General features: G+C 51.9%; 1 protein-coding gene across 3 annotated transcripts in view; it reads left to right on the top strand.

Moving 5' to 3' along the window:
* The first annotated feature begins 4,159 nt into the window (after positions 1-4,159).
* Positions 4,160-10,907, top strand: part of PIK3R6 (phosphoinositide-3-kinase regulatory subunit 6) — a 42,310-nt gene continuing 35,562 nt past the window's right edge. For 2 of the 3 annotated variants that reach the window (XM_056341712.1, XM_056341684.1), the window contains exons 1-2: positions 4,160-4,174; positions 10,511-10,699. The gene's annotated coding sequence lies outside the window, so the exon portion shown is untranslated. Of the gene's footprint in view, positions 4,175-10,510; positions 10,715-10,907 lie in introns of all 3 variants that reach the window. The other variant, XM_056341692.1, reaches the window with a different exon arrangement.

Genomic DNA, 10,907 nt, shown 5'->3' with positions numbered 1-10,907 from the left:
TCAGGGGTTATCATCCCACAGCCACCTCAGCTGGAGCTGCTGGACTCGGCACAGCTGGAATGGGACATGCTCTGCTGCTGGTGGGGTGGGACATGGAGATGTGGTGTGGGAACGTGCTGTGGGGTGGCTCCTCGCCACCCATCACTGGTGGTGACCCTCCATCCTCTGCTCTTCTCCAATGGTGCTTTGTGCATGGGTGCTTCTCATCTTTACTGGTGTCATCACCCAAGCTTCTCCCTGCCAGCTCCACCAGGAGCCATCTAGGTGTGGATGCTTGTGTTGGGTACCAGTGTGCCACAGGAGTCGGCTGAGAGCCAAGTGTCTCACCACAGAGCCACCACGGCTCAGTGCTGGCAGAAAGCAAAGAGCTTAACGCATGCAGGCAGCGTCGGTCAGGTTGCTCAGGGTCCAGGCAACGTCTGAATAGCTTCAGGGATGAAGATGTTCTAGTGTGTAAGGTGAAGAACAAGAGGAGGCAATGCTCATCCAGAGAAAGGGTCCTTGAGTGGCTGTTCCTGATCTGATGGCTAATTAGAAATACAGAATGAATTAGGATCAGTAGGCAGGGATGAGATTGCCTGTCCTGGATCCACTGTTGCAGGGGTTAAGATTCTCCCCTGAAAGTTAGAAAATGCAGGTGCCCTCCTCTTTCTGGCAGATGGGCAATCAAACCTACCTTCTGTGGTCTATGTAGGTCATCATCAGGTTGTTTGCATGGAGACATTGCTGTGGGGCATGATGAATGCTCCCAAACAATTACAGTTGTATCTTGAAGCCTCACCAACCTGACATTGGGTAAGGGGAAAAAAGGCATTCACTCCTCAACACGGAATTTGTTTGGACTGATTTTTCTTCAGCTTTACTGTTACGTTGGGGAAAAAGGTTGTTTGCAAAGTTCACGTGGCCTGCCAGGCACAGGATCAGGATTGCTGCCTGGAGAAAGCTGGAATCTGCACCTGGACATGGTGTGCTGGGACAAAACCAGCCTAAGCATTCAGCTGGCGATGGGGCACTTTGCCTGGGTGCAGGACCTGCCCACGCACTTGTGCAGCTCAGCACCTCTGACCCCAAATCGTGCTCAGTTACTTGTTTGTTGGCATTGCCATGGCCAACCTTCCTCTTGTACTTGTTTCCTGGTAGATGTGTAGTTTCATGGGTGTCATTTCTAGGTGGCCCAGAGCAAGAGACCAGCAGGTGGGGGACAACCCAGGGTGTGGAAGCCCGCAGGGATCCTGGGGATTTGGGTTATGGGACCTGAACCAGGCTGTTTCCAGGGGATGTCTTACAAGGAGGTATTCCAAAGGTGCTCATCTGCTCTCTCAGCTGTAGCAAGAAATAGTAGAGAGCAGAGCCAGGCTTCCCAGCAGCTCCCAGTCCCCACGTGTCATTACAGGATTAGGGTGTCTCCTTGGTTGGAGGTCACAGACCCACAAGCACCGTCCTCTCCTTTCTGGCTGCTCCCGTCGCTGTATCTCCGATTACCCTCAGCCGACGAGGAGGTGCCTGGGGACAGCTCGGGTCCTGCTGGCAGCGAGCCCCCAGCCTGGCTCCCTGCCTGCGGGTCGGTGACCGGCTAACCAAGCCATGGCACGACAGTCAAATTCACCTTGCCGGCAGGGGACAGGGTCCGCCTGACCCAGAGGGGGTTGTCAAAGGACCTTCCAGCACTTTCAAAAGAAAAGGGACAAGCAGAAGAAAATCCAAGGGGTATCTTCTCCCGCCAGATTCCCTGCCCTGGTTGCCTTTTGCGGCTGCAGGTTTCTGGGCTGGTAGATCACGGCTGTTTCTCGCGTGCATGGTTTAGCTGCCCTTACAGCCAGTTGTAAAGTAGAAAAGATGGGAAATTTCTGTGAATTTTGCTGATTTCTTAACGGTTTTGGCCAGCACCTGTGACTGAAAAGGGCATCTGGGTCCATTTGTCTTGGGACTGACCTTTGCTCAGGCCTAACGAGAGTGGAGCTGGACAAGTGAAATATTTCTGGGCTGCCGGCGGCTGTTTATCTCCCCTGGCAATGCCTGTTGCTCCACTATCCTTATCTTACTTGTGCTAATCAATGATCAATTAAAAGTTAACAAGGTTCCCTGTGTCTGCATGAGGAACAGTTTTCCTAGCAGGGAGAATTCATTTGAGAACAGTAACGGTGTGCTAACGATGCAAAATTGCATAATTATCAGTGTCTTCAGATGCAGCAGGCATCCTGTAGCCTGTGTGCCTGTGCCGGTTGGTGCAGACAGCTGAGTGCATGGGAAAAATGGGGTGGGCTTTTCTGCACCAGTCCCAATCATGCCTTCCTCCAAATTTGCATCTGTGCCCTCATAAACCCCTCTCCCCTCCACGGCATCTCCCCTGCAGCACTTGCAGAAAGAAATGCAAAGGCTGAGGTTTGACAGCCAAAGACACCCAAAAACTGAAATGCAAATCAAAGCAAGCACAAAAAAAATATTTTGTGGTGTTTACCCACCTCTGGGATAACCTAGGCTTGGGTTTGACTCCATAAAACTTCCTGGACAGCAATGGGAAGTGCAATGCAGTGTATTTAGCTGGTGTTTCCATCCGTAAAGAGGACCTCAAGCAGGGTGGCTCAGGCAGCCAAACACACTGGTGTTGCGAGGACTGCACCTGCAGGATGGAGGAACAGACCGATCCTGCACAGCCCTGACTCCCCAGGTATGGCTCTCAGCAGTTGCCTGAGTATTTCATTTCACTGGAGCCTGGAGGTCCCTTGGTGGGGACGGGTGCCCGGGGGGGGGTGGCTGCTGCTGGTAAGTCACGCTCTTCACTGCCAGGCAGAGTGGGCGTAGGTAACAGCTACAGTTGATTAGTGATTGCAAAACATGGCTAAGGGAAGTTGTGATGCATGTCTCACTCTCTGTTAGAATGTGTTTACAAATAGTTTAAGATAGTGAGACTTGTTTTCTGAACTCTCCTGGTATGACTGGTGTGTCTAAATATGCAAGTTGTGGGACTCCGATCCGCATGAACTGAGTCGTCTATTAGTCATTTTAAAGCCTTTGAATACCCCTTGTGCGTACAACCACGCCAGGAAATACACAGAACTGCATCGATCCGTCTACCTGCACACCTATCAATGAACTATTTCTATAACATACATATTCAGCTTGTGTGTATGTATATGCATGTATGTGCTGTAGTATAAATGACACACTTCATTCCTTTTTAGCCTGTAAAATAGTTCCACGTGCTTTCTATGGGAAAAAAAAAAAAAGTACAGATATGTGTGCAGTGTGAATCTTTGTTACTTATTAAGTATAGTAATTAATGTAATATAGATAGATATGGTTTGGTTTTTAACATGTGCTGGTCAGATAGAGCAGGTAGGTGGACGTTGCATATGCATGCTCCTTATGTAAAGTGTCTCTCTCATGGAAACAAAAAAGAGAAACCTAACCAGCCCCTTGCTCTGCAGCCAGGCAGCAAAAACCCTCTGACCATGAAGGTTTCGCTCCAGCACACACTCAGCTCTGCCCCCAGTGGGATATGGGTGGGGGCCGTGTTAGCCCTGTGGGTGCCTGGGGTGGAGATGCCTGCTCCTGCTGCAGCACCACCACGGCCAGCCCCACGCATGTTGGGGCTTGGTGCTGCTTCACCCACTGAGAGGCCCTGGAGGAGCTGCCTCATCTCCTCTCACCAAGACTGCTAGGGTGTTCCCACAGTGGAGGGGAAGATGATTTTTGGCTGCCAGCAGATGGAGCGGATTGAAAAAGATGGGAAAGTAACTTAAAAGGCGTAATCGTTACATTGCAGGGTGCTAGAAAGAGATGCTTCACCTATTCCTCTCAAATTCTGTTTTTTCTCTGGGAAATTTTTAAGGTTCATATGTCATGATTTATTATTTCTCCTTTGTGGTTTCTCCTGTCTATCTTCTTTTCCTGGCTCTCCATCCCTGGCTTTAAAAAGCCCCAAGAAATAAAATCCCTAAGGTGTTGAATTTTTAGAAGATCCCCAGCAGTGAAGAAATGAGAAGAGAAAAATGAAATTGTAAATCAATAAGAATCTGTCATGTTGTTGATGTAAACCAAACCTGTTTTACCTAGTTGTGATGTCCCTTTTTAAGAAATGTGGAGCTGGCCTGTGAAGCAGAGAGAGACCCAGCAGTGATGAGTCAACGCCAACAAAGGGATTCAAGCGGGGAAATTCTTCACAACTACAAAGGTAAGAAAGCATGGTTGGTATCAGCAAACACTCCTGCTTCTTCAGGAAGCTACTTTCTGTATCTCTGAAAGCATTCAGCACTCCCTGAGTTACACTGGGTGACATCAGAAGATCTCCCTATGGTTCACCCAAGGGGACAGTACCATTTCCCTCATCCTACACATGCAGGTCATGCCATCGTGGAGGAAAGAGGACAGATGGTGCCAGACCCACCTGGCTAAGCTGTGGGTTCCTCGCTGACCTGCCACGAGGAGGACATGGCTGAGGTGCTGGGTTGAAAGCAGGTGACAAACAGCAAACACAGGAGCACCTCAGTGTCAGGAGAGGAAAATGAGACACTGGGCTCCAGGAGCAGGATAGCAACTTATGCTCGTCCTGTAAGCATGTTAGCAGTGAGACAAGGAGACAAGGAAAAACTGGTCAGGTCCTTGATGGAGATGGATGATGTTGAAAGTTTCAAAGACATGTTTGCGTGAACTGGGAAGAGTCCAGCTGGGAGCTGGTGGCTTCAGTACAACTGTCAGCCACAGGGCCAGGTCCCCCTACAAGGCAGGTGCACTCAGGAATGTGAAGTGCTTTAAATCAGCTGACGTGCAGCAATTCCTGCCAGGATGCTTCTGGCCTCAGCTAAGGGCTCCCTCTTTCAGTGACTTTTGGGAATGGGTGGAGAAAAAGTGAGATTGCGAGACTGGAGAAGGACAACTGAAGGACCAGCTTTTGGAAAGGGGGAAGGAGCTGGAGCGCTCTCAGCTTAATTCAGCTGCTGGGAAAATACCAGCGCAAACCAACCCTTTGCAAGTACCTGGAAATGACAGGGAAGGGAGTGATTTATCAGAACCAAACCAAGCTTAAACAAATGTGGTTTTGCTCCTATGGCAGCACAATGAAACCTGAGGACGCTGAGGAGTTGTCTGAACATGATGGAGTTTCTGCCGCCACCTCTTGTGCTGCCTGTAAGGGATGGGGGGAAACAGAGCTGGTGCATTCACCGCAAGCCGTCAGCCACAGTCTGAGTTCATTGCCAAGCTGGGAGGGTGGAGGAAGGTGGCTGTGCAGGGCCTGTCCTGCTGGTGGGGTGTTCCAATCTATTCTTTAATGAGACAGGAGATGAAGCAAAAAACATCTGAATTACCTTCATAGGTGAACCTGTGCAGGAAGCGAGTGCAGTAGAGAACTGGGATTTAAAGTGAATGGAGCTCAGTCCAGGTTTTTAACCTCTCCATAGGTTGCTGTTCAACAGGGACAAGCACCAGGTTTCCCCTTGGAACAGGACTGACAGAGGGCTGGGGAGCAGCTGGGGAGGCGGCGGTTCTGCTGAAAAAACTGTGGGGATGCTGGGGGTCACAGGCTGGCTCTGAGCTGCTGTACCCCACCCGGGTGTCGTGGGTCAGGCTCTACCGGCATAAAGAGGAGCACCACTGGCATGAAACAGCCAGGTCCACCCTCTTTCCTCTGCAAACTGCCAAAAGATGGACAACGTGGCCTCTGAGAGGGGATGTAATATTTAGACTCCACTGGAGAAGGCTGGTGATAGGGGATGTTGCAAGGCGCGCTCAGGTTAGGAAGGGGGAGCGGGCAGGGTGGGCAGGCGGGGGGAGCAGCACTGGTCATCATGCCTCGGGCATACTCTGGGGGCTGTTTCTGGGTCCAGCCCTGTTGTGGGATTCTGGGAAGTGGCAAACCTTGGGATTAAGCAACAACCTGCCCCTTTCTCTCCCTTACGCAGCAGGCTGGAAGCTTAAGCAGCATTTCAAGCCCCACTTGTTGGTCCTGAAAAACAGCTGTAGAAACAGTTTCTCCACTCAGCTTATCAGCTCAAGGAGCTGAGCAGAGTGCCTGTGATTAAGGAGAGCTGTTTCCTATTGCACATTATCGCTGGCGGGACCAATACCGAGAATTTGGTCTCATTCCAAAACTGTCACCTTGGTATTCATGGGAGAGCTGTAAATTCTGGGAAAAAGATCCTGGGAGGTGTGAGCTGCAGGCAGTGGAAGCCTAGAGCCCTTGGCGTATGTGCATGCAGCACTTACAGTTTTGGACAAAAAGCCATCTCTCACCATTTCAGTAGCTCATCTCTTCCTCGGCACTGGCAAGTCACTGACTCCCCGTGAGAGCAGAGCGTGCCCAGCCATCGGCATGAGGCAGCTGTGGCACCCACCAGCGGCCCCGCTCCCATGGGTGCCACACGGCTCTCTGCTCACAAGTGGGTGACCTCGACTCGCTGTGGGTTTTCCATCACCTGCGCTGCTGGGTGGGTTGTGATACCAGGTGTGTAATTGCAGCCCTGAGGATGGCCAGAGCTGGTCTCTGAACAGGATGAAAAGGCAAACCTTGCTGGTTTCTTATCAGTTGTTTGCTCATGCTTATCACAATCAATTTGCTTGGATTTTCAAACCTGTAATTAACCTGTAGGTGAGTGGTTGTGTCTGCTGGTGCTGGTACCTGTACAGTCTTTATCAAGTAAGATAGTTTCCACCCGTGCAGGGCATACTGAGATGCTGATCAGACTAGAAAAGAAGTCTGTTGTTGTTGTTATTATTATTATCTTCTGCTGCTATCTCCTTATTATGAGTTTTATTCAAGGAAAAAAAAAGTTGGCTATAGCTTAGTTTAGAGAAATGAAAAAGGCAACTTAAATACCATCGAGCTGGCTGTTTGCTTGGCTTTCCCCCTCCCCAAACCCCCCTTCTTCTATATTTGCTAAAGCTGGAGTAAAATGAGAATTGGGCTGAATTCCCGGGTGGGAAACCAGAGGTGCAACATCAAAATATTGCTTGGTTTGTGATCTGTTTGTTCCCTTATAAACTTTAGAGAATTCATCCATTGATTAAAGCACTGAGGATCTGGACATCTATCAGGAGGAAGCTTCCCTGCAGGATAGGTGGTTTAGAAGTAGAGCTCAAACAGCATCTTTTTCTTTGCACAAATACCTTTGCTTCCCTCAGAAACTTGGCCGACTTGCTAGGTGTCTTATTAAAGCTGCCACATGATGATGGAAAGTTAAAGTAAAGCATCCCTGAATAGAAACCAGGGCAGGAGGAGAGGTGTCCAGAGCTCCCCTTTGACAGGAGCCTCTGTGTGTTTGCAGGGTGTGGACCAGTGACCAAAATGGGAACGGAAAGTCAGCACCACGATGGGGAGGAGAAACAGCCCCATCTCCACCAGCCCCGCTTGCTGCCAGTGCTGGCATCACCACTGGCCCCCCCTTGGCCCCCCCAGGGGTGGTGCTGAGCAAGGGGCTGTGGGCACAGGGGCCCATGGGCAGCTGCTGGGGCTGGAGCATGGTGGTAGGAGGCAGCCAGCCCTGGCCGTGCCGGTGCGGCTTGGCCCGCTGTGCACCGCGCTCTGCGGCAGGGAGCTGTGCCCTGGCAGGGCTTCAGCTGGCAGCGGCTGTAGCATCTCGAGAGGAGAGAGGGCTGCGTACTGCTCCCACTGCAGGAAAGCCCCTGTCTGGGCAGTAAATTCCCCTCCGGACTGGAAAGCCCCTCCAGAATTAGGGCTTCAGGTAAGCTCTTTCTGTTTATTTCAGGAGACAGACTGCTTCCATGGGAGGGAGATTCAGACCAGTTCAAAACTGTTGTGTATCCCGGTCATGCACAGGCACCGCTTGTTATGGTGCTCCTGCAATACCTGTAAATCACAGAGGACAGTGTTTGCAGGGACAACGAACTGTTTTGTACCTGATCCATAGTGCTTGCCACACAAAGGTTCTCTCTCTACTTTATTTTAGTTCTTTTTAAATTATTTTTTTTTATTTTTGTTTTCTGACTGCAGCCTTTGTTTGAGCAGCGTTATGCCTGGCTCTTCCTCTTGCCATTGGCAGCACAAATTGGCAGAGGTGTGATGTTATCTGAGGTGATTTGAGCGTTCCCTGTTCTGTTCTCAGGGTGATGGTCAGCTGTGTTTCAGTGTTGAATGGTATCAGTGGCTAACTGGCAGCTCAATACAGAAAATACGGAGAACCAACCCCTTCCTCCCCATCACATGTGTTGCCACAAGAGAATACAACGCTGGGCTCGGGGCAGGGCTGATGCTGAAATCCAGCTGCCGCTATGACTAGAGACAGCGGGTACAGAAAAAGCAGGAGGGAAGGTCTCTAGAAGGGCCCTTTAGCCAAATGACTTTTGGGTTGGGATCCCAAAGTTGATGGCAATGAGGGGAGTGCTGGCTGTGTGCTACAGCAACTGTCTGAGGAAGCTCACTGGTATCTTCCATCTGTAGCTGTGCAGCAGGAAAGAATCCAATTCCAGCAAGAATAAGGGGCGGGGGATGAAGTTTGGCACCTGCAGTGGCCGGCTGAGGGGTGAGAAGTGAAAACATCCAGGAACAAGTGGGAGATCCTGGACTTGAAAGATGCTTGTGAAGCATCACCAAGGCTATAGCACATCCAACAAAGCAGTGCAGCCGGTGCCACTCTTTTCCCCTCCTATGCAATCGTGTGGGGCTCATACTCCCAGTCGTGCCAGTGCATTGGCTTCACAGCTCGCTTTTCTCTGGCATTTGCATGGGAAGCAGTATCTGTGTGGTAGTTCCTGCCTGCGGCCAGAGCTCCTGCATGCTGGGTAACTCCTGTGGAGGAAGGACAGATGCAACATGGCATCAGAACTGATGGACAGGCACAGGACAATAAGCTGTTTAACAGTGATGCCCAAAACCTTAGCTCGAGCAGGCTGACGAAGTTAATTCTGGTGCTAGCAGTGACAAAGTTTTGCAAATGGGTTCCCATGTGTATATGCCACAACTGTGCTGCCCACAGGGCTGGTCTGGGGTCCACTGGTGCCGATGTGCTCTACAGCAGTTCTGTACCGGGGCCAGGACACGTGTGTGCATCCTTCATGAATGGGAGTGAATATGAATGAAAATAAGACAGGGGAAATGAGGATGTTATCATCTGCTGTTGTGTGCTGCTGTTGTTTCCCTGGAGCCTTCCTGCCTGCAGGATGGCTGCTCGGGGAGGCGAGCCCACCGGGGGAAGGGGATGCTGCTCAGCTCAGCAGCTTGGCACCAGCACGAGTAGGAACTGAATGCAAGTAACGCTGACAGCCAGTTAAACTGCCTCCTCCTGCCTTTCTCTCCCAGTCAGGAAGGAAGTAGGTTATTTTTAAATCTGGGCCCCAGGTATGTAACTATACCTAATGCTTTTTCTCATGTAAAAGAAGATAGGAAGTGATACAGTATCAGCTGCAGTTCCCACGCTCCCTCTATAAGTACTTTCTCCCCTAACCTGCTCACCCCAGAAAAGCTCAGCGCATCAGGCACTGCTGTAGATGACACTTGGGGTGAGGAGCTGATCTAGCAGGGCACTGGCCATGAGCGGGGACAGCACTGGTTGTGGCAGTCGCTGGCTGGAGGGCTCGGATGATGCTATGGAGCTTTCCCGAGCACTTTGTGCTGTGCAGCGTGGGGGTGTGCACCGATGCTCCACCAGAGCTGGAGGGCTGCCCCTAGCCCTGCCCCCACCTCCAATAGGGATGAACACTTATCTCCTGGTTTGGGCTGGTCCATGCATCCCTCCCATGTGCCATTTTGGGCTTGTGCAAATGGGTCTCAGCCTTACCTGAGCGTCAGGGCACTGCTAGACCTCAGCAGCCCTGAGCAGCCTCACCCGGGGCCCCATTTGGGCTCATCCCGGGAGCTGCGCTCCTGACACTGAGTCACAAGTGGTGACAATGTGACGCCCTGCTGAGCACAGCCAGACCTGCTCCGACCAACATGCAGCCAACACCTCTGTCAACGCAATGTCAGACTTAGTGTTCCAAAAGGGGCTGAGCATCCCCTGCCTGGACTGCATCCCCGTGCTGGCAGCAGGCAGGGGCTGCACTGGGCAGCTGCAGGGGCTGGCATTGAGCAAAAGCAGATGTGTGCAAGATGCTCTGGATGGGAGGTGCTGGCAGAGGCGCAAAACACTGTGCTTGGAACGGGAAGCTGGAAAAGTCTCTCCTTGGACAGACTCCTCCTTGTCTCTCGTAGCAACACTGTTTATTTCGAGGCACTGGGTATGCAGCCTCAGGCACCCTCCTGCCTCGGCTGGGGCAGCAGCACCGCAGGAGCTGCCCTGGTGCGGGGTGGTGGGTGGCATGGCAGAGGCTGTGCCAGCACCAGGGCTCACCACGTCTGCCACGGGACAGGCTTGTCCCAGAGCAGCCTGACCTGCACGGCTGGTTTTGGGGGATTAGAGGCAGGGCACGGCTAAGCCTTCTTCCACCTGGTCCTGCACGTCCACAGAGCCCCAGGCGAGTGCGACCCGTGTGGGGACAGCTTTCTCCTTGAGGGGCTGCTCTGTGAAAGAGGAAGTTGTCTTGAAATAACTTCAGCGCTTCCCTTTTCGCTTTGCAGACTTTGAAGTGTGCTGCGGAGCCTGACAGCCACCCCGTCTCTCTCCCAGCACCCACTGACCCTCGTCGCCAGGCAGAGTGGACCCTGCGATGACTCCTGCGGGACCCCGCTCTGTCTCCCCACGCTGGATGGCACCTCAGGAGCACGTGTGACTTGCAGGGCTCCCCAATGCCTGCCCTGAAGAAGCAGGTAGAGTCCCGGAGGGTGCGTTGCTCAAGGGTCTGTGCATGGGGAAATGCAGTGCTCATCCTCCGTCTCGTCTACTCTCTGCTCCTTTGAGGGGGACCTGCTGCTCTGCTGGTCCCCAGGGCCATGCTTTTACTTTATGTCTTAAAGGTTGGCAGTGTGTGCATGAGTGCCACATCCCTGTGGATGGAAAACCCTGGAAAGCCCTTCA

The sequence above is a fragment of the Falco biarmicus genome, chromosome 1, assembly GCF_023638135.1.
Source record: "Falco biarmicus isolate bFalBia1 chromosome 1, bFalBia1.pri, whole genome shotgun sequence".
Classification (NCBI taxonomy): Eukaryota; Metazoa; Chordata; class Aves; order Falconiformes; family Falconidae; genus Falco; species Falco biarmicus.
Note: the sequence above shows the minus strand (reverse complement) of the source record. Positions and strands in the feature narration are given on the sequence as shown.